Below are 24,134 nucleotides of genomic sequence, written 5' to 3'. Positions count from 1 at the left end.
AATGACTTCCCTCCGTTGCAACCACTTTTGGGTGGCTTGTGCCCTAAGGTTGGCTAGTTCTGATTACAGGGATAGCAATTGTGCCTGGCCATTATGCAGCAGGGAGAGGATGAGAGATAATGTCTTGCTCCCTTCTACCTTCTGCTACAATCTTGCCCTTGGTATTAGACAGTGGTGCCATTCTATTGCACGGCGGCACATCTATATGCTATGAGAGTCTTGCCACAGGTCAGGTTTTTACATCAATAGCATGCTAAAGCCTTGACACACGCCAAAGTACACACAATTGCTTGCAGTGATATTTAACATCCAAGGGAAAAGCTCCTGTTAGAAAGATGGAGCTTAAAAATGGCCAGTGACCTCCAATGACCTTTGACTCTCCATCTGGCTGTACCGGGTTTGAAGCTAGGATGCTTGATTCTTGATAAGAAAGGGGTCTACACAGCCCTTTGTCATGAGCGCCCTTTATGGCCCAGAAGGAATTTGTGGATGTGTCTGAAAGGCCACAGGAGTGCAGGGGTGGATCAGAAGGACAAGGAGAGGAGGGAGGAAAATGCTGTGGATCTTAATGGTTTCCAACTTTTTCCTATGGCAGAAGGGCTATCAAAGCACTTTTTTTCCAGAAACAGTGGAATTTACATACTAGACTTTCTGGGTTCAAACTCCTGACACTGACTTCAACTAGAGCAAGATGGGATCCTGTGAGCCAGTTCTTAATCACGAGACTTAGATATTTAAATGTGTCCAGGACACAGTTAAGGGCACACAGCAATACAAAAAACTGCTCCATCAGTGGGTAAATGTGCATAAATTATTGGTAATGTCAGGTTTGAATTAATCTTTGCATTCACAAGTATATTAAGGGATTACATTGTTTTCATTCATTCTTGACTAACCTTAGGCAAACAGTCTGAGTTTCAGGCCTTTGGTGGAGTTCTCAGGTCATCAAGACATTCTGGGAGCTACAGATAGTGAAGCACACACTTAACATTAAGCATGTGATATTCTTTATTGTTGTTTTTATTATTTATACTGTGCTAGTGCCTAGAGATTCAGTGATAGATCGGGGTCCATTGTACTAGGCAACGTTCATATGTATAACTAAAGTCAGTCCCTGATCCAAAGAGCTTACAGTCTAAGTCCCACTAAAATCAAGGGGGCTACTCATGTGCTTAAAATTAAGCACGAGCCCAAGTGCTTTGCTGGATTGGTAAACGGCTGCAGCAATGGTGTCCTTGACAGTGGTTTGAATGAGAATAGAGGGGAATCGAGAGTCACGCAGGCAGTGCTGGGGCCTGTTCTGCAGCCCCACCGGTTCCGGATTCACCTGAATTATGGTATATATTATTTTCCTCATTTAAAAATAAAAAGGAAAAGACATTCTTATTTGTTATTCATTGACTTAAAATGTAATGTAATCATAGCTGTGTTGGTGCCAGGATATTAAAGAGACAATAGGGGTGACCTCTGCGACCTGAAGAAGAGCTCTGTGTGCTTGAAAGCTTTCTCTCTCACCAACAGAAGTTGGTCCAATAAAAGACATAACCTCACCAACCTTGTTACTCTTAAAAATGTAATGCAGTTTAAAAATTTCTCTATAGAAAAATGACCTATACTCTAAATAGGTAAAAGTTCAATTTAAATGAATGTTTTGTAACCATTTCCACACAAACAATTATGCCATAACCATAGGATTATGTTTAAGGACATGGACTAAGCAATAAGAGCAATTTATGTATAAATAAGTATATTGAACCTAACAGCCAATATGAGATGGATTGCTATGTATGTACAGCACAGCTAACTGATATCCATGTGCAAATATAATGGCTCGTACTGTCATTAACTCCACAGCTAGACACTAAGATTAACCAGTGATTATCTGCCTGGGCATGATCCTGGAATTCACATAGTTGAGTGTACAGAATTTATCATGCATTTATTTATACGTGCCCAGGCATTCTGGTCTGCAGATGAGCACAACTATGCTTCCCTCTTCCATTCATGCAGCTGGATTTTAGGGTATAAGTGTAACATGCTGGTTAAATGTGGGGTACCTCTTCTAATGGCTCATCCACATACAGAATAAGAGCCTGTTACTGCTACTGTTCAGGTGGTCAGTGCTGTGGTCTGTGCTATCGATGCTGAAGGTCATAGATTCATGCCTGCTGATGACCTATGGTTGAGATTGTTCCACAAGCAAGATGCATCCTTTTGAACATCTGTCTGTAACTAGCCACGCCATAAATCTGTCTTTGTAGCCTTTAGCAAAAATGAAGCTTAGTTTTATACTTCCTAATTAGATTTCTCTGTTCCTGTACAAAGTTCCTTGTCTGGAATGCTGTGACCAACAATAGAGCATGTAGTTTTCAATTTACAAAGTGTACCTGGTTCCAGAATGTGAACTTGTCACATATACAGCCTTAAATGCTTCTGACATATGATACGTATCTGGGTGTGATTTTACTATTTTCTCAGTGAACGGGTTGGAAAGGTTCTGGGCTGGTAATCTGGTGAAGTGGTATTTTCTGTGTCTACAAACTGCTGTCTTTCCACATGCAGATTTAGGATTTCTGTGAGAATTGGAATTGCATTTGAATAGTTAATTAATGCCTTAAGCACAGTAAATCAACTGTCCATTGGAGAATCTTATATCCCACAGCTAAATTCTGAACCCACGGGAATAGCCAGACTACACTCCATGATATCACAAATGATGAAAAGAGAATTAATAAATGATTAGAGCTAAAAACAACTTATCAGAAATGCCCCCAATAAATACCCAAACAAACCAATCCCTAGTATTCTGCCTTTACACTCATACCACCACAGCAGTGGGGTCAATGTGCTGGTGAAACAGTTGTATTAACGTATGCTGTTATCTGCAGGTTTCAGAGTAGCAGCCATGTTAGTCTGTATTCGCAAAAAGAAAAGGAGTACTTGTGGCACCTTGGAGACTAACACATTTATTTGAGCACAAGCTTTCGTGAGCTACAGCTCACTTCATTGGATGCATCTGATGAAGTGAGCTGTAGCTCACGAAAGCTTATGCTCAAATAAATTTGTTAGTCTCTAAGGTGCCACAAGTACTACTTTTCTTTTTGCTGTTATCTGCTGTGTCAATCTCCAGACCTCTAGTCCTTTGTTGTTCCTCAGATGTTCTTGTTAACTGCTGGAAATAGCCTACCTTGCTTGTCACCATGAAAGGTTTTCCTCCCCCCCCCCCCCCCGCTGCTGGTGATGGCTTATCTTAAGTGATCACTCTCCTTACAGTTTTCAGAGTAGCAGCCGTGTTAGTCTGTATTCGCAAAAAGAAAAGGAGTACTTGTGGCACCTTAGAGACTAACAAATTTATTAGAGCATAAGCTTTCGCATCCAATGAAGTGAGCTGTAGCTCATGAAAGCTTATGCTCTAATAAATTTGTTAGTCTCTAAGGTGCCACAAGTACTCCTTTTCTCCTTACAGTGTGTATGATAAAATCCATTGTTTCATGTTCTCTGTGTGTGTATATCAATCTCCCCTCAGTATTTTCCACCAAATGCATCCGATGAAGTGAGCTGTAGCTCACGAAAGCTTATGCTCAAATAAATTTGTTAGTCTCTAAGGTGTCACAAGTACTCCTTTTCTTTTTGCGAATACAGACTAACACGGCTGCTACTCTGAAACATGTCTTATTATTAGTATGGTACTTTTACATTCCAGCTTTTTTTCGTTTGTTTGTTTTTTTTTCTAGGGCACAATCGCTCTATTGAGTGGGTGCTTCCTGAAGCTTTTACTAAGAAGGTAAATAGAAACTTGTTTGAAGTTGTATGGAGGAAGTAGTTTAGAATGTATAAGCTTTACCAAGGTTTCTTACTTCAATGAACAACATAGCAGACCCATGGGTCTCATTTACCTTTGACTCTATCTCCATCTGGAGAAAATACTATGTAATGATGACAATGGGGCATACAATCCTCTTTTCACAAGCCCCATTCAGAAATTAATTCCCCCCATGCTCAGCAATTAAATCTGAGCACTACTTAACTGAAGAAATTAAAAGATAAATGTTGAGATGTTCACAGTTTAAACAAATGCAGGTGTTAAAATACTTGTGTGAAAATATATTATGGTGGGGTTTTGTTTAAAATTAAAAATAAATAAAACTCTTGGTCTTTAAATTTTTCTACCATATCCCAAAACTTTTCAGAGGCCCCAGAGCTTTGGGGATTTTTGGAGGCCCTGGATCTTTTTGGAGTTTCATATGCCCTGGAGCTTTATAGATTTTGCAGATTTTCAGAGGCCCCGCAGTTTGGGGATTTTGAGTATACCTGTAGAATCTGCCATAGAATTACATTTGTTTTCTTAAAGTAGTTACAATAATAACATAATTTTTAAATAACTGACTAGAAGCAGAAAAGATGGAGTAAGAATGCTAAAAGAAACTTCTCTTCCTGTATGTGCCAAAGTAAAAGAGTCTTACCTTCTGTGCCACATACAAGGCACACTTCTTCAACCTTGTCTTCTCTGAAATAAACAGCTAGCAACATGTACACTACTCTCCCCCCCATGTTGCTCTGCACCCAAAACAAAACTCTACACACACAATTCTCCCCCTGGAGAGGGGATGAGAGAAAGAAGGAACCAAACATGACAGCTGTTGGTCATATTGCTTAATGCACTTCTGGAAGCTGAGGGCAGTAAAAGAGAGTATGTAGAATAGAATAGGACTCAGAGTAGCAGCCGTGTTAGTCTGTATTCGCAAAAAGAAAAGGAGTACCCGTGGCACCTTAGAGACTAACAAATTTATTAGAGCATAAGCTTTCGTGAACTACAGCTACTGACTCTCCTAAAAGTCCTGGTTAAAAAATGCTATGCTTTTTGCTATCCGATGAAGTGAGCTCTAGCTCACAAAAGCTTATGCTCAAATAAATTTGTTAGTCTCTAAGGTGCCACAAATACTCCTTTTCTTTTTGTGAATACAGACTAACACAGCTTCTACTCTGAAACCTGTTGCTATGCTCTTTGTTTGCTATGTCAGTTTCTTCCCCCTATATTAGTCAAAAGATTGGGGGTGAAATCCTGGATGTATTGAAACCAGTGGCAAAACTCTCATTGATTTCCGGGGAGGCAGAATTTCAACCATGGTCTCTACATGAGTAAAGCACGTTGGGAAGTTATTTGTTTAGGATATGTAATTCAGCCTGATGGAACCTTTCCTAGCAATACCACTGAACAAAAAGATTCTTTCTTTTGGAAAATTATCAGTGACTCTGGATTAGGATATCATGTATCCAGGATAAGGATAAGTGCAGGGTCCTGCACTTAGGATGGAAGAATCCAATGCACCGCTACAGACTAGGGACCGAATGGCTCGGCAGCAGTTCTGCGGAAAAGGACCTAGGGGTGACAGTGGACGAGAAGCTGGATATGAGTCAGCAGTGTGCCCTTGTTGCCAAGAAGGCCAATGGCATTTTGGGATGTATAAGTAGGGGCATAGCGAGCAGATCGAGGGACGTGATCGTTCCCCTCTATTCGACACATTCAATCAATCCTGAAGCACTTAGAGGAGAGGAAAGTGATCAGGAACAGTCAGCATGGATTCACCAAGGGAAGGTCATGCCTGACTAATCTAATCGCCTTTTATGATGAGATTACTTGTTCTGTGGATGAAGGGAAAGCAGTGGATGTATTGTTTCTTGACTTTAGCAAAGCTTTTGACACTGTCTCCCACAGCATTCTTGTCAGCAAGTTAAGGAAGTATGGGCTGGATGAATGCACTATAAGGTGGGTAGAAAGCTGGCTAGATTGTCGGGCTCAACGGGTAGTGATCAATGGCTCCATGTCTAGTTGGCAGCCGGTGTCAAGTGGAGTGCCCCAGGGGTCGGTCCTGGGGCCCGTTTTGTTCAATATCTTCATAAATGATCTGGAGGATGGTGTGGATTGCACTCTCAGCAAATTTGCGGATGATACTAAACTGGGAGGAGTGGTAGATATGCTGGAGGGGAGGGATAGGATACAGAAGGACCTAGACAAATTGGAAGATTGGGCCAAAAGAAATCTAATGAGGTTCAATAAGGATAAGTGCAGGGTCCTGCACTTAGGATGGAAGAATCCAATGCACCGCTACAGACTAGGGACCGAATGGCTCGGCAGCAGTTCTGCGGAAAAGGACCTAGGGGTGACAGTGGACGAGAAGCTGGATATGAGTCAGCAGTGTGCCCTTGTTGCCAAGAAGGCCAATGGCATTTTGGGATGTATAAGTAGGGGCATAGCGAGCAGATCGAGGGACGTGATCGTTCCCCTCTATTCGACACTGGTGAGGCCTCATCTGGAGTACTGTGTCCAGTTTTGGGCCCCACACTACAGGAAGGATGTGGATAAATTGGAAAGAGTACAACGAAGGGCAACGAAAATGATTAGGGGTCTAGAGCACATGACTTATGAGGAGAGGCTGAGGGAGCTGGGATTGTTTAGTCTGCAGAAGAGAAGAATGAGGGGGGATTTGATAGCTGCTTTCAACTACCTGAAAGGGGGTTTCAAAGAGGATGGCTCTAGACTGTTCTCAATGGTAGCAGATGACAGAACGAGGAGTAATGGTCTCAAGTTGCAATGGGGGAGGTTTAGATTGGATATTAGGAAAAACTTTTTCACTAAGAGGGTGGTGAAACACTGGAATGCGTTACCTAGGGAGGTGGTAGAATCTCCTTCCTTAGAGGTTTTTAAGGTCAGGCTTGACAAAGCCCTGGCTGGGATGATTTAACTGGGACTTGGTCCTGCTTTGAGCAGGGGGTTGGACTAGATGACCTTCTGGGGTCCCTTCCAACCCTGATATTCTATGATTCTATGATTCTATGACACTGGTGAGGCCTCATCTGGAGTACTGTGTCCAGTTTTGGGCCCCACACTACAAGAAGGATGTGGATAAATTGGAAAGAGTACAGCGAAGGGCAACAAAAATGATTAGGGGTCTAGAGCACATGACTTATGAGGAGAGGCTGAGGGAGCTGGGATTGTTTAGTCTGCAGAAGAGAAGAATGAGGGGGGATTTGATAGCTGCTTTCAACTACCTGAAAGGGGGTTTCAAAGAGGATGGCTCTAGACTGTTCTCAATGGTAGCAGATAACAGAATGAGGAGTAATGGTCTCAAGTTGCAATGGGGGAGGTTTAGATTGGATATTAGGAAAAACTTTTTCACTAAGAGGGTGGTGAAACACTGGAATGCGTTACCTAGGGAGGTGGTAGAATCTCCTTCCTTAGAGGTTTTTAAGGTCAGACTTGACAAAGCCCTGGCTAGGATGATTTAACTGGGACTTGGTCCTGCTTTGAGCAGGGGGTTGGACTAGATGACCTTCTGGGGTCCCTTCCAACCCTGATATTCTATGATTCTATATTCTATGATTCAGGGCAGTATTCTCAAACCAGAGTCCACCAATTATTAATGAAATCAGGACTGGGTCCTCTACCATATTGTTATGGACAGAACATTTCTGATCAAATAAAGTTGAGGGAAATCATTTGAATGGTTACTAATCCCCCTTAGTCACTCATTTCCCCCTTTCAGTGATTTTAAAAAGTTTATACCTCTTTAATTTTTATTTTAGCATCTTTCAAAGGATTTAGACTGCATTGGACAGAAACTTCTAGATGAAAGGTGTGTACATTATGAAGTGCAAACCTAATGAATGAAACTATTCAATCCTGAAAAAATGGGTTTCAGAGTAGCAGCCGTGTTAGTCTGTATTCGCAAAAAGAAAAGGAGTACTTGTGGCACCTTAGAGACTAACAAATTTATTAGAGCATAAGCTTTCGTGAGCTACAGCTCACTGCATCCGATGAAGTGAGCTGTAGCTCACGAAAGCTTATGCTCTAATAAATTTGTTAGTCTCTAAGGTGCCACAAGTACTCCTTTTCTTTTTCCTGAAAAAATGGTTAGTGCTACTAGTGACAATAGTTATTTCTCCTATTTTGTTGCTATTCTATACAAAAGTGATTTGATATAGCTGATCGGAATGATATTTACAGAAACTTGGCCAAATTCTGCTGATATTAAAATAGCGTAATTGTAAATTAAGGCAAAAATTGGTCCATTGACTGCACTGCGTAGGTGATTTTGTATAGTAGAAATCTTAGAAAGTTATATTTTCCTGTTCTGGTTCTGTAGAGATAAGATTCTGAAGTTTAGTTTGATTGCCCTGAGACACTTCTGGTTTATTTCTGTTTGAAATGGCCTTGGATGTTAACCTGAATTTGTTCCTTTGACTGAATAGTTTTGTTGACATATTGGGGTCGGCAGAATGTGCAGATAAGCATACAGCAACAGAATGGGGTAAATGAACAGCTGTGACTTAAGATGTTGCAATAGCTCTTTAATTTAATTTAATACTATCTTTACTACACGGTACATACTTGTAGTGCACAGTTACATTGTGCTAACTGCCTCTATTAAAAACATCATCTCCTTTATGCATTTCTCCCAAAAGGGAAAATGCTTATAGTGGGACACAAATAAAACTTTATTCCAGAACAAGGAGGGAGAGGGGGAGCGGAGGAGAAAAAAAGAAATTGGAGTTAGTTCATAGACTGTTCATGTTAATCCTCTTTCTAATCACACATGACTTGAGTTGAAAAACCTCTCACATTTTTCAATCTGTTGCAGCGAAACAAACTTAGTGACAATCACTGGAACCTCTTAAGAACTTTTAAAGCACTTTCTGACACCCCTCTGTTTCATCTTCTGAATAAGCTGTCTGCCTCTGCTCAGAAGACCTAAGAGTAAATGATAAATGCTAACCCTGTTGTTATATCTTTCAAATAGTCTATTATACCATGACTAACACTTCAAAATGACATGGCAGAAATTGAACATAATTATTTTTTATGTAATTTGCAAAGAGAAAACTATACTGAGTTTTGCATTTTAAAGGCATATTTATAAATTTATGAAGTCTATTCTAACACACCACTAGAATCCTCTGATTCTGATTGCAGTGTTATTACAGAGGAAACCACTACAAGTTCTTAAAAGAATAAAGTACGACACAATCTTAAAGACCTTCTCTGTTGTAATCCTAAAAGTAAGAAATAGAAAAGAACTATTACAGTAGTTTATTTAGTCTATCCCTTTGCCTCGCTCCAGACATTATCTTTTCTAGTGGTTATCCAGTCTAATTTTAAAGGTCTCAAGGAATGGTGATTTCTATCAGATGTTCAAGGATTGAGACGGAGGGTTACTTCTGTGGCTATCTTTTGTGGGGATGCAGGTTTTCTTTCATGACAGTTCTCTTAAACGGATCATGGAGGACATATTGGCTCTATGAACACAGTTTTATAAAACAAATATGATGTATGGCCTGACAGTAAGCAGAAGCTGTGTCACAGTTATATTGCGTCTTAAAAAGGAGCTTGTATCTTAGACAATTCATAAGAAAGATCTAATAGCTAGCCTGGAAAGTCAATGTTCAGGTGACTTTTTTCTGTAGTTAATTTCTCTGTCATATTTAAACACCCCAACTGACGGGGAAAAATAGACAGCAACTTTTTGTATGAAATGCTACTAAGAATAAACCTGCACTGTTTCATCGTATGAGATTTATTATTTTTTCTTTGAGAGTATTATGCCACCTGTTTGTGCCTACATTTACAATGCATTTGCACCGATTAACTTAATTGATGATTCATTTCCTGTGTTAGGAATACATAAAAAGTCTGGAAATGCCTCGAAAACCATTTAGCTCTATGTGGTGCTCATCAGTTATTAGAACTTGGGTTTTGTTTCATTTCCATATTAGAGTTTGGGATTTGTTGCATATCTACATGGGAACGATGGTGAAACTCTCCAACAAATGAAACAAGAAAAGTTAATCAGAATGGGTCTTTCCTACATAATTATTTGGGGTGATGTAACACAGGATCATAGATGGAGTATTATTTCCTTAACATATTATACTTGAATCTAATTTTGAGTAATGATTCTTACATTCCTTGGTTCATCCATACCTGATCCCCGCACTATTGCCAGTATGGGGAATATAACGGTATTTTAAACACTGCGTTTTGGCTGCTTTTGATGGTTGCTGATCCCTTGTGAACTCAAAGGATAGCATGTACTCATAAAATCCCTTTGTGTTGGAAATGAAGCAGAATTTGATTTTCCACTTTTAAATCTGTGTGTACAAATGACAGTGGTCAAAAACATATGCTGAAAGGTCAACATGCATCAACAGAGCTGGGGTTGACACCCCATTGGGAACCTGGCCCTGAAAAGAGGAGAGCCAACAAATGTTCATAATACTGAAAATTTACATGGTATGAAACACTTCTTGTCAAAAACTCTTAGCTGTATTTGAAATGGGCATTTTTTATTCCAGTGATAGATGTCTACAAATAGGTGTACAATTACACTTACATACATCTTCAGATTCCAACAAGTGGAACTTGAATAACAAATGCTATTGTACATATAAGGGGAACAGTGAGAGTAGAAACACTTAGGCAGGCTGGGGTGTGGTCATCTACTTACAAACACAACTGTATTTTCACCATAATTAGTGGTCTAATTGAACATCCAAATTTAGCTGATGCATTTGAACATGTAATTTATTCAAATGCACTCTTGTTTGTAATCTGTTCCTAACGTTATGATCTTAATTACTGAGTGAGAGGCTTGAATATGAATTCTTTTAGAAAGTGTTCTTACGATAAATAGAAAGATAAGAGAAACGATGTATTTAGCAACCCTGATAATAGATTGTATATGGAAACAATTTAAATTTCTTCAGCAAATTAAGTGATTAAAAACCCTGCAGCACTGAGTCTCAGACCCTGGCTCAGCTGACTCAGGCTTATGTGGCTCAGACTGTGCAGGGCTATAAAATTGCAGTCTAGGCATTCAGGGTTGGGCTGGAGCATAGGCTCTGAGACACTCGTCACTTGAGACTCCTGCAGTAAATATCTGCACTGCAATTTTATAACCCTGTGGCTGGAGCTCAGGCTCTGAGAACCATCTCCACTCTACAGGGGGTCTCAGGGCCCTGGGTTCCAGCCTGAACTCACATGATTACACTGCAATTTTATAGCCCTGCAGTCTGATACCACAAGCCCGAGTCAGCTGACCTGGGCCAGCTGGACCATGCCTTGGGTCTTATTGCAATGTAGATGTATGCTCGGTGGTCACTATTGTAAACTGTGTGAAAGAAGAGTGCATCCTCACCAATTCAGTCTCCCGTACACAGGGTTTGGGATAATAGACAAAGCTGAATGAAAATTTTCAGACAAACCATTTATTCTCTGAAGAATTCAGTTATGGTTGACCCCAAACTATTGCTGAATTTGACACAAATTTACTGAATGCCTGTCTTCTAACCTTTATCCTGGTGGTTAGAGCACTCACCCAGAGTGTGGGAGACCTCAGTTCAATTCTGCCTGCCTCATCTGGAGGAGGGATTTGAACTTGAGGCTCTCACATTGCAGGCCAGTGTTATAGCCTCAGGGCTAGTCTGATGTAGGACTGGCTCAATCTTTCCAGTTGAAGCTGTTCCACTTTGAATAAATAGTCACTGGAGTAGGAACTTGAACTTGGTGCCCTAACCATCAGCCTACAAAGTCTTTCTTGGTCCTTTTGCCTGGCCCCATGACTATTCATTGTCATTCATAACATTTCAGTCAATCGGACATGGATATTTTTCAATGTGCCAAATTGTTTTGTAATGTTTGGATTCAGTTCGACCCAAACTGATTTTTGTTTTAAATTATTGTTTTTCTGAGCTGCCAACAAACTAATTATTTCTCCAGCTCTAATAAAGGATCTGGTTCTTCACCGAGCCACTCTTCACAATCCTGCGACCCCCTCAGCATCGGAGGGGTGCAGACGTTTCTTGTGTGGACTCCCTGCTCTGTAGCACTCTCCCCAGCAGAAACATATAACAGCAACTGTATTTTGGGTGTTGTGTGCTCACAAAGGGGGCTTTAGGAGTCATTTGCAATGGGTATCCTATTTATTTGTCAGTGAACGTATTCCAAATCTTCTTTTAGTGCTTCACAAAATCGAATTTAACTTTATTGAGCTAATCAACTCTAAACTAATGATACGCCCATGTGTTTGCAAAGCATTTTTATTATCTATATGTGTATACCTCCAGGATTTCCTAATTAGTTACTTGATTTTTTTCAAACTGAAAATAAATTTTAAAATCCCCAGACAATCCAATGCATCATCTGGTCAGCCAGTGCACTTTGTGTTGGATTTGTATTGTTGGTTTTAATCTATTTAACATTTCTTGGGCTAGAAATCAGGTGTGAAATCCTGGCCCCATAGAAGTCAGTTGCAAAACTCTCATGTCTTCCTTTATGTTTCATACCCCAGTGCTGAGCACAGTGGTGACACCAAATAATAATAATAATAACCAAAGAAGCTCCATTAGCAGCCCTGGCTCTCAGCTTTGAAGGCAAAATTCAAGTCTATTTTGTTTGAACAAGCTCATACATCTACATATTTAGATCTTTTCCTCTGTTCTCTTGTTTTTGTATTTAAAATCCACTCCATATCCTAATTTGTATTAATTGGTAATTGATCTTATGTTAGTAGACTGGCTGGAAGTAATCAGGTTTTCCTTTGTGCCAATCAACATGGCTACATATTTGAACTGGTTGGATCTCTATTTTGATAAGTATGTTTTGTATTACTTTCATTGCAGTGGGCCAGTGCAGCTATCATTTACATAGTTTATTAGAGGAGACTGTCAAAGTGTGCAAAAGCAATTCCATAGCTGAAAATCAAGAGTATCTCTACTTTTGCATTCTGTTTCTTCATATTACAGTTGACTCTCTAATTAATGCAGAAAATTCAAAAGGTAGTATCACATAAATATGATGAGGTGTAACATTACATAAGTTTACGAGGTTAAAAGGAAACCTGCAACTATTTAATTCAGTTTGGCAAATAAACCTTGAAATTTAAGAAGCGCTTTTCAGCAAGAATACACAGTGAAATATTTTTTCAAAATAAAGGTCCAAATCCTTGGCTGAGGCATGCACAAGATAACTCAGAGGGGAAGATGGAGAGGTGACTTTTGGCCACCTTTTGCTCCCCAGTCCAAGACTGGCTGTGGGCTGGGCCCAGTGTAATTTAAAGCAGCCTAAGGGTTGCACTAATGTGTACCTGTTCAGATACCACAGAGGTGCTCAGATACCATGGTGATGGGGTGTGGTCTAAGAACCTAAAAAGAAGGATAGCTGCCAACAGCATTAAGTAGCCAATAGGGCAGCCAGGGATTGCTTGACCCTGTAGATCACCAACATGGAGTGGGACAGGCCCAGGAGCCACTATGCCAGCTCTTCACCTACCAGAGGGTGGCCCATTCTACCAGCTCTAGGTCCAGAATCTGCAAGTGATTCAATAAAAAATAGCCATGCCCCAGGGGAGTATCTGGGCCAAAGTTTTTAATGATATATTTTGCCTTTTACAGCCATTGGGTGGTGGTGTCCGTCATGCTGAAAAGGACTATTTCTCACCTCCATACTAGAAGTCTAAAATGCACTAAGCTTTTTACCCTGTTATTAATACCCTGAGTCACCCAGTCTCATCACCGCACACCCACCCAGACACATTGGTCAGCCTGGATGTTCTAACCCTCTCTGTTACTTAAAGTTAAGCTGCTGTATATAACTATGCTAACTGCACAATCAGATTTTTACTTAGGTTATTCCAATTTGCATTTCTGCTTCCAGCACAGCATCATTTCTCACTTCTTAAGTCTTAACAAAGTCATTGTCAGGAGGTCATATTGTGCCCCGCATTGTGTTCAGTAAAGCCTTTATCATGAGAATAGGTATTAGAATGTTAATGCCAAATGCATCCTGTTAAATAGAGTAAAGCTCTCTACTACTTTGACCTTTCAATATTTTGCATTTTATTTCATGTTATTCATTCTACATAAATTAGCAAGGGAAGAGGACAGCTTATCAAAAAACTTTCTCTCTTACCTGGCTGCAGTATCTATTGGGTATGCTTTAAATATTTTGACTGTTAAATCACTACAGTGCTTACTTATTCATAGGGGAAGAAAGAGATCTTTCCATTTAAAACAAAACAACCCACTGTTTCCTGTTGATCCTATGAAGCGATGAGCAGCCTCAACACCACTCTGTCTGCTCTTCTAAATAGGAGTCCAGGCTACTTGGAATCACCTGAGAAATGCTCAGTATCTTGCAGGATAACTCCTATGTTACTTAATTTTTCAAATATTTCAACAGATTTTAATAAAGTCAATAGCCCAGTTCTTCACTCAATCACACTCAGGGAAATCAGAAAATCAATGGAGTTATGCCAATCTGACTTAAAGCAGGATCGGTTTCAGTTAGATTTGTCTAGCTAAACTCCCAGACAATGCTTGAAAAATATGTGGGTAAAGAAGCATTCACTGCTTTAAATAATCTGTAAATAATTCTTTTGCTAAGAAACGGAGTTAATATTTCACTTTCTCTCAACTGACTGTTTTAGTGATTTACCCGATTACTTAAAGGCATAATGTTGGACATTTCAAGTGAATAAAGAATGAAGAGATCATAATTAGCTGTCAGAATTTTCACACGGACATTTTTTTCAACAGAACCCTGCTTTTTGACAAAATGAATGTTTTTGTGAAAAATTGTTTGTTTCCATCTAGAATTTTTGAGGTTTAATGTTTTTTATGTTTATGAAAATCCAAAACATTTTGAGGAAAATTTGTTTTGTTGAGATTTGTTGAAATAAATGGATTTGAATTACTATTAAAAATACCCTCAACAACTAATATGATATCTCATCTGCGCTTATATACTGCTGTTCACATGAATGTTTATACCAATTTCTTGTATTTAAAATAAATAAGAGCCCATAACTGCATGACCTGACTGGCAAACTGAGAGAATACTAGATCAGGTTTAATTCTTCAGTTTTATTTAAAACTCTGAAGAACAAGTTTTTTAAATAAATTGACCTGTCTTGCTCTAGGATATTTAATATTTGGATGCACTTGCTTAAGGCTGAGAAATCAAAGCTATTGGGCTAGATTTATCCCCACTGATACAGGGGCATACTAGAGAGCAGCCAACCTCATACTAGAAGGTCTTTTAAAGAAGATTGATGAGCAGTACATTGACTGAAGAATGAATTTATTGTGCATGCATCTTGCATGATGCCATACTCACATGGTCTTCAGACACGAGCTATGTCAAATGAACCAAAAAAACCCCTGAGTGTTGAGAAGCCCCACTTGGACAATGAGAGAATTGTGAGAAGAAAGCATTAAGGAGAACTAAAGTTAAATAAATTATCACTTCTATAACAAATGGTTTATTCCCAGGTTTCTGAGATGTCAGTGTGGTTTTCTGCTTTTTAAGAATGTAACCCAGCCAGAGGGCTGATGAAGAAAGGGAAAATAAGCCTCTTTTATAACCTGTTATATTTGTCCTAACTTATGTATAGTAGGTGGTGGATATATTTTATGGGAAATAATGGTATCCTTTTCTTAACAGTTGTAATGAGGAATGGGAAGAAAGAAAATTGACATCTTTCGATCCAGAGCAATTATCGGTATAGCTGCCTTCATAGAGACTCAGTTAATTCAGGATTTGCTTAACTGCCGACAATTCCCCTTTTCACAGGCACCAGATTTTTAACAGATTATTTTAATAAAGGAAGTAAGTGAATTGAGAAAGTGAATGAATTAAACCTCCCAGCATGTCTATGAGGTGGATAAGTATTATTAACTGTTCTCCAGTTACTTCAATTGGATTACTTCAGGGATGAATTTGAGCCATAATATATTTTACATGGATCCTGTGTTTTTACAGGACAAGTCAAATAGAGGGTAAAGTAGGTATGTCCCATGGTTATATCTGATTGTGTAAATTGGCCTGTGATCTGAAAGTACTTATTTTTCTTTACTGAAAGAACAATAAAAGCAAACAGAAAAGTTATTAAACAACCAAGCCTACTGAACTAGAAATCAGGAACTTCTGAGTGCTAATCCTGGCTTTGCTAATGACTTTCTCTGGAACCTTTGAAATGTCACATGAAGTCATATTTTCAGAAGTGTTGACTAATTTTGTGTGGCCCAGCTTGGATGTCCAGGCTTCTTTGAGTTAGATTTCTAGCTGCTGGTTGGATATGCATTTTTTTGAAGCATTAAGTTACTTAGATTGAATATTTAAAATATATGAAGTAATATTTGAATTGTCTCTGTCTTTAATTTCTCTGACTCTCTTTCTCTTTCTTCTCTTGATTATTTTGTTGTCTTGTTAGTATCAAAAATTAGATATTATTGTCTTTTAAAATTTTTGCAAAAGTTTAATCTGGAGAAGTTGTACTTAAATAGGAACTTATTTAGTCACTTGTTTGGATGCTCCCTCCTTGCAGGGTCCTAGAGTCCCGGCTCCAGCCTGAGCCTGAATGTGTACACTGCAATTAAACAGCCCCTTATCCTGAGAGCCGCAAATCTGAGTCAGCTGGCACTGGCCAGCCACAGGTTTTTAATTGAAGTATAGATATATCTATAGTGTTTTGGATACAGAACAGATTCTCTTGTGCTAGAGTCTGCCCACAACTCTAAGAGCTTGTGGATGAATTTTAAGCTTTCATTTAAGAAAAAAAATGAAGGGTCTGATCTTTAGAGGTGCTGTGCACCTCCTGAGAGGTGCCATTCACACTCAACTCCCATTGAAGACTCAGATTTTCAGAGGTTTTTTTTTGGAAGTTAAAAACTTGTTCCAGTCAGACAGACAAAAGCAGCAGCAAATTTGTGTGCCCACATTTGCCTACTCTGACTATTTCAATGTCAAGGTTATCAAGTGTGACAAAGTATGAAACAAATATTAAAATCTTTTTTTTTAGCCATTGGGCCCTGCCTATTCTGATTTTTTAAATCAAGTTAGCATGTCCTCAGAGAACTATATCTAAACCTGCGACATCTCTAAATTATACAGGTAAATCTTTTATTAAACAAAATTTCCTTAGTCATCCCCACACTGCCAATATTGAAGAGACTGGGGATTTCCCTGCCTTTTCAAATGTGCTCAGCTTCCCTTTTATGTCTGAATTACATCAGTAACAATAAGAAAAGGAGTACTTGTGGCACCTTAGAGACTAACAAATTTATTTGAGCATAAGCTTTCGTGAGCTACAGCTCACTTCATCGGATGCATCCGATGAAGTGAGCTGTAGCTCACGAAAGCTTATGCTCAAATAAATTTGTTAGTCTCTAAGGTGCCACAAGTACTCCTTTTCTTTTTGCGAATACAGACTAACACAGCTGCTACTCTGAAACCTATCAGTAACAATTGCAGTGTTGAGCCTAAAAGGCTGGGCTCGTGACTCTTTGGTTTACTTGATACAATGAAATGTTACATAAATCACCTAGTACGAGGAACAAAGTGTGCCTACTACAGCTAAGAATTAGGCAGATTTCCTGCCTTTCATAGGCATGCAGAGGGGAAAACACAAGTCCAAACTTGAATTTTAGGTCATTTATTTTGCGGTATGTGGCTTGTCTCATTCATGTAAATATTTCTTAAGTGTAGTTATTAGTGTGCCATTATTTGTGAACCCTGTGACTCATATAGCCTCATTTGCAAGCACATCTGCAAAACAGGTTTAAATAGACTATCCTCTAAAGTTTTAATTGACAATGCACTATACAAATCATGCAATCTTTCTGTTCATGAAGGCCTGTTGAAGTCAATAGGAGTTCAATGCAGGACTAACCACATTGGACTCTAATTTAGTCATCTTCAGAAATCCAGATTTTAGACAAAAGTGTGTATAGGATTTGCCAGGCCTGTTGATTAAGAACTCATTGAAAAAGAATAGAAATAGATATATTTATAAATATTTCAATGTTCATGGTAAGGTTCAGAAGGAAACTACTTTATGTTGTTGGTCTAGTTTATATATTAAAACTTTTGGATGTGAAATTAATATGCCATTTGGAATAAACCGATGGAAAACATGAAAATGCTGGTCTTTCCCATTGCCACTCGGGGTGAACTCTTATTTTCAGAATCTCTCTTTTGGAAGAATGTTTCATTGGTGTAAAAGAATTTCAGCAACTTGATGAAGAAGATCCTGCCTTAAAAAAACAAAACTAAACCCCAAACAAATAAACAAAAAATCCCTGTATGAATTAAGGGGCTGTGTGAATGTTTTGAGTGATAAGCAATGTAAACCATATGTAGTCTGAAGAGATGAGCTCCCTGGAAAATGTGGCTGCATATAGGGTTGTGTTTCTGCAGTGATGCCATAATCCTTGGTTCACTTAGAACAGTTCAAATGAAAACTGTCAGCAGAAGATGCTCCAGGTGGCCACATCTGAATCAGGATAGATCTGGTGAACAATGTGAGCTAACAGGCAGTAGTAATGTGTCTGTCACTGTTTCCTGCTATCATAAGAACATAAGAATGGCCATACTGGGTCAGACCAAAGGTCCATCCAGCCCAATATCCTGCTTTCTGACAGTGGCCAATGCCAGGTGCCCCAGGGGGAATGAACAGAACAGGAAATCATCAAGTGATCCATCCTCTGTCGCCCATTCCCAAACAGAGGCTAGGGACACCATCCTTGAAAATAGGCTCAAAGGGCAGAAAATTTGCAAAAAAGGACTAACAAATGTTTGCCAAAGTGGATGAAGGTAATAGCTTCAAGTACTCAGAGTGTGAATTGAGAAGAAGAATTGTTCCTACAATTGGCTGACTTTCTTTCCTTTTTATAACGGACAGCAGTGAGAAGTGGGGCATGTAATAGCTCCCAATGTGAGTATTGTAAATGGCACAGACATTTAGAAAAGGATGTTTGCTGCATCCAAACTTCCAGAAAAATTGGTGTCTAACAGTAATCCTTTATTCCCATTTCAGATTTTTCAGATATTCTTGATGAAGTGTGACATGTACTAGATGAAGTACTTACAAGCTTCAATAGTTGGGTTGTCAGAGGACTTAAGCATTAAAAAGGGCCCCTGTGATATTTACTCTTACCTGTGTGTAGGAGAATTTTTATTATCTGACTATGCTATCTAACAATGAAACTGAAGATTAGGCAAAGGACTAGATTGTGTCTCAAACTCACAGGCTATAGCCTACGATGAGGGATGGTACATTGCTGTATTACCCCTGGAGCATCTCAGGAGGGAATAATTCTCAGCCCATGAAGGGTTTAAGGAGGGTTCTAAATCTCACTTCTTTGCACGTGCACATATTACAAGTCACAATCTTGGCTGAAGCAAATGCAAGATAAGCAAGACAAATATGTGGAAAAATGTGAAGCCAAGAGCGTAATAATTGATTGTGTATTCTCTCCTAAACAGCAAATGTTAATCAGAGATCACAGGGAAGGAGACAGGGGAATCATAGAAATATAGGGCTGGAGTGGACCTCCTGTGGCAGGACTAAGTACACCTAGACCATTCCTGACAGGTGTTTGTCTAACCTATTCTTAAAAATCTCCACTGACAGGGATTCCACAACTTCCCTTAGAAGCCTATTCCAGAGTTTAACTATTCTTATAGTTAGAAAATCTTGACTAATATCTAACCTAAATCTCACTGCAGATTAAGATGATTACTGCTTGTCCTACCTTCAGTGGACATAGAGAGCAATTGATCACCAGCCTCTTTATAACAATCCTTAACATATTTGACGACTGTTATCAGGTCGCCCCGTGGTCTTCTTTTCTCAAAGCTAAACATGTCCAGTTTTTTTAATCTTTCCTCATAGGTCAGGTTTTCTTAACCTTTTATAATGTTGACTCTCCCCAATTTGTCCTTATCTTTCTTATAGTGCTGTGCCCAGAACTGAGTATAATATTCCCTCTGAGCACTCCCTCTGAGTAGATCAGGACCATTACCCTCCTTGTCTTACTTACAACACTCCTGTTAATACACCCCATAATAATATTAGCCTTTTTTGCAACTGCATCACATTGTTGATTCATATTCATGTTGTGATCCACTACAACCCCAGATCCTTTTCTTCAATATTACCATCTAGCCAGTTATTCCACATTTTGCAATTGTGCAGTTGATTTTTCTTTCCCACATGAAGTATTTTGCACTTATTTTTATTGAACTTCATTTTGATCTCAGACCAATTCTCTAATTTGTCAAGGTCCTTTGAATTCTAGTCCTGTCTTACAAAGTGCTTGAAACCCCTTCCAGCTTGGTGTCATCTGCACATTTTATAAGCATATTCTCCACTCCATTATCCAAGTAATTAATGATAATATTGAACAGTACCGGACCCAGGACTCCACTAGATACGTCCTCCCACTTTGGGTCTGGTCTTTCAACTAATTTTGTACCAACCTTATATTAATTTCATCTAGATCATATTTCTTTAGTTTGCTTATGTGACTATCATGTGGGACTCAGTCAAAAGCTTAACTAAAATCAAGATGGACAGCTTTTTACCCACCCACTAAGCCAGTACAAAAGATGAAATAGAAGTATAATATAAAAAGTACTTCCTTCAATGATGCATCATGTAATTGTAAAGAGTAAGGGCAGTAAAAGACAAGTATATTTTGTTATTGGCTGCAAAAATATCAAATGAAATTTGGACTTAAAAATTTGGAAGCGCACTATGTGAATGAAATAGGCATAGGAATAGTTCGCCTATTCCTGATTCCCCAGGTTGTTTGCTGCCTGGGCCAATTTAGAGGCTCGAAATCAAACTTCACCTTGTGTGTCCTCATTGAAGTGCTGTTGTTGTTAGTTATTGTTTATATAACAGGAGCCCTCAAAATGTGGTAGGTGTGGTATGGACATATAAGAGTATAGAGTGTTGCAGCTAAGGACTGCACTATACTGCTCTGGAGGGCATGCAAACATGACTTTAAGACATCTTGAAATACTCCTCTACTCTGGGGCTGACTGTGCACCAGACTGGTCCACTGGCATTCAGTTAGATCATCCCATAGGCTACTCTAAATTACTCTGGCTCTAATAACTCCCCAAATGCCTTTGGGGAACTACAATCTAAACACTTATAAATGCTGTTACTGGAAAATCTTCAAACGTGAAGGCTTTGGTAAAGAAAAATAGAAAATCACCTGAAAGCTTAATTAAAAATAAACCCAAACCAATCGCTATCTATATATTTTTGGTGAAAACTGAAGATGTGGCCAGTTTGTGCTGTAATTATGTATAGTATTGCCCTAACTTAGTGGTTGTCAACCTGTAGTCTGTGGAACCCTGGGGGGTTCACAGACTATGCCTAAGTGGTCTGCAAAAGGTGACTATGATGATAAAGTTTCAGATCCCAGAAAAGGCATTCTGTTTTTCTGATCAATCAAAAATATGTGAATACCCGCCTATTGGTCAAAACCTGGAAGTGTTGTCATTACCATAGAAGCGTACAATTTAGTGCCCTTTCTCATGCTGCATCAAATTCCATGGTGAGCACGTGCAACATTTATAGTTGAATTCTGTTTTCAGTCAGTTTTCAGTCTAATTCTTCCATGGTAGGGGTCTACGGATCACAGGTTGAATTTCCAAAGGGTTCTGCACCTCTGTTAGAAATTGTTTAGGGGTCCACAAATGAAAAAGGTTGAAAACCACTGCCCTAACTCACACATGTCAGCCACAGGATGATCAATCCGGTGAATGGTGAACCTTCATTGAGGTACAGTCAGAGATGGGAGCATGGCCAGAATGCTTCTATGACCATTGAATCCTGGCAGTTATATTGCTCTTTTGGGGCTACTGACAACCCATAGAATTTAAATCAGCCTTCAACATGGGCTCTGTATCAGGGTAGTGCAAAGACCACCCCTGCCGACCCCTCTTGAGCTAAGCAGGAATCTATGAACTGCTGGAGTCAATGTTAGTAGCTAGGTTCCTACTGGCTAGAAGAGCCCAGGGTCAAATAAATATTGCCCTTTGTTTGACTCTGGCAGAGCAAGGACTTGAGCCTAAGTCTTCCACATCTTAGGTGACTGCCTTAATCATCAGGCTATTAGCTATTCCAGGGTGCTCTTTCTCTCTCTCTTGTTTGGATCAGAAATTCCTTCCTGGACTTAAGAAACCAATTCTTGACAAAAGTTTTGTTGAAATTGGCACATACCCTAGAAAAGTTTTAGATTTGGCACGTTGACATGTTCTGACTGAAAAACATTTGTAAAAAATTTCCTGACAGGCTCTGCTGCTGATTGTTCAGTACACAGCCTTTTAAAATTCATTTTAAGTTCATCAGATCAGCACAGATTTGTGGCTAATGCTTTGACCTGGCTTGGTTGGCTTTGACCTGGCTTGGATCAGGTCACTCACTTCAGGTGCTGGGAGGACTGCAGATATGGCAAGAAGAGGGAACACCTTGAATTATTCTGTAACAATTCCTCTAGCTCATATGTGAGTGGCATGCAATACTCTTTGGACAAAGAAACATTACACTGTTTTATGGGGCCTGATCCAATGGTGCACTGAAGAGAAGCATAAACCAGAGGAGAAATCAAATGAGCTCCTGTTGAACACAGGGAAGCGTATGGAGGAAGAAATAAGCCCTTTAAAAATATTATAGCAGTACGACTATATATCCAAATTATAAAAACTATTTGTGTTTGTTCCTCTGTAGATTAAAAGCAGTCAGGCCTTTTATGCCTAGTTTTATCACAGTGCAAATTATTATAGACAAGTTATAACCCCTGAAAATATGGGGTTTTAAAAACATTGACTCAGCTTTTACTACTGCAGTATAAACAGCACTGCTATGATACTCTAATATTTACTTTTTCCAAAATACACTTAAAAGCACAGAAGTTGTGCTTAGAGCTCAGTGCTGCCTTCTGAATGACAAAACGTTTAGCTAATATCTTCCCCCCCCCATTCGGAGCTAATTAAGCAATAACTGTAAAGGGAGCATGCAAGGCAATAACTACTTCTCATAATGCTGATTGACCCCAAAGCCATGAGCAGCTGCAGTAGTTATGCTACATAGGATTTTTTTCCTCTGGCATATACTGTACGGGCTGTCCCGTGATGAGGTTGTAAGTGCTCAAGGACTATTGATTTTTTTTATGAAAGCTTCTTTTTTATTTTACTTTTCAGGTTTTGGGTTGAAATCAAGTAACTAGGCTGAGTTAGCAAGAAATTTAAGTACAGATTAGTTCATCCACTCAGGAAGGCACTATTGCAGGAGTGGCCAAACTTACTGACCCTCCAAGCTGCATATAACAGTCTTCAGAAGTTTGAGAGCCACAACCCTTCCTGCAGGGCTAGACTCCCCTCTCTGCAGTGCACCATCATCGTAGTCCCACCATCCTGCCGCAGGACAAAAGCCCTGAGCTCCCCTCGCTCAGTCTATTAGGAGAAGAATAGAGGGATTGCAGGGGAGGGAGGCTCTGTGAGCCACACTTTAACTGTAAAAGAGACACATGTGGCTCATGAGCCACAGTTTGACCATGCCTGCACTATTGTGATATGAAAATCAGATGGTGTTTCTGGTTTCTGAGACATTGTGATGTGACGATTCAGTGCTCTGAAACATTGATATTATTCTATCATATCTTAAAAGAATTTGCTGTAAATATTAGCAAGAGTGCTTACCTGACTTGAAGGGGTATTTTCATTTGTGTGTTATTTACAAATATCCCAGAAACTCTGTATATGTGAGAACTACTGTACTATGGAAATAACCTAGATTTTTCACTAGTCTGATTTGGTTGTTGCTAGGCAACACAAGGTAGCAAAAGGTTTATATGTAGTCTTTATGTAAAGGTATGTAGTCTTTATGTAAATTTCCAGGTAAGGGATAGATTTGGGAGAAACCAACCAACTAAAAAAGAAATGTTTAAACCCACAAAACCTATATTAGTTTAAAAGACTTTTGGGGAAAAAAATTGGAATAGAACCAAAGGTGATACATCCTATTTGATTTTTTTTTCTTTCTGGCTAAAGAACTTTGTGTTTTAAATCAGGCTTGTGTGTCTCACTACGAGTTCCTTTAAATATATGGGAGTGTGTTGACAGTAATATACTACCTTCTGATTGGTTAAATTTTCTTTCAAGTGAGAGCTTTGTTCTTCCTAAGAAGCTCAAATCAGTTGTGCAACATGCTGTTACTATTTGAAAATGCTGAGTAATGCCAGAGCCTTTTCTTATGGCTGATGCAAACCTCGAAAATTTGCAT

The 24,134-nt window shown here is 39.2% G+C and overlaps 1 long non-coding RNA gene across 1 annotated transcript; it reads left to right on the top strand.

Annotated features, from left to right (window-relative positions):
- The first annotated feature begins 236 nt into the window (after positions 1-236).
- Positions 237-15,075, top strand: LOC122459789. The gene is made up of 3 exons (XR_006280708.1): positions 237-628; positions 1,083-1,087; positions 15,064-15,075. It is a non-coding gene; the product is annotated as an uncharacterized LOC122459789 (long non-coding RNA).
- Positions 15,076-24,134: the final 9,059 nt, after the last annotated feature.

This window comes from Dermochelys coriacea, chromosome 4, assembly GCF_009764565.3.
Source record: "Dermochelys coriacea isolate rDerCor1 chromosome 4, rDerCor1.pri.v4, whole genome shotgun sequence".
Taxonomy (NCBI): domain Eukaryota; kingdom Metazoa; phylum Chordata; order Testudines; family Dermochelyidae; genus Dermochelys; species Dermochelys coriacea.
This window is presented reverse-complemented; position numbering and strand designations above follow the sequence as displayed.